General features: G+C 33.8%; 1 protein-coding gene across 4 annotated transcripts in view; it reads right to left on the reverse strand.

The window, feature by feature from the left end:
- LOC108972899 (putative DNA helicase Ino80) overlaps positions 1-382 on the reverse strand; it is an 80,607-nt gene that overhangs the window by 24,226 nt on the left and 55,999 nt on the right. The window lies entirely within an intron of this gene.

Here is a 382-nt window from a genome sequence, read left to right on the forward strand (position 1 = left end):
ATAAAAAAGTTGATAATAATTAAAAAACAAAATTTACTATATTATAAAACATAATCGTCAAATCGTCGATTCCACATTTACCTCTTTTCGGATATGAATTAATGTGAGAAGAACACTTGGAGTTCTTCTCCAAGTTGGAAAATAGGAAGGTGAACTTTATTGTTACAACTTTTACAAAGTACCTAAGAGCACTATTCGAAAGTATTGAAGACATTTTACTACTACTAGATCGTTCTAAAGTAAACAGGACTTTTTGAATCTAGCACCCCCTGGTGGCGCAATCTATATGTGGACTGGTGCGTTAGAATCCGCTATCTTTAGCCATTGTCCAGTGAGGGTTTCATGACATTTCATAGACTAGAAGTGAAGTTATTGCGTTTTA

Source organism: Bactrocera latifrons, unplaced genomic scaffold, assembly GCF_001853355.1.
Source record: "Bactrocera latifrons isolate USDA-ARS-PBARC rearing strain unplaced genomic scaffold, ASM185335v1 scaffold_438, whole genome shotgun sequence".
NCBI classification, from domain to species: domain Eukaryota; kingdom Metazoa; phylum Arthropoda; class Insecta; order Diptera; family Tephritidae; genus Bactrocera; species Bactrocera latifrons.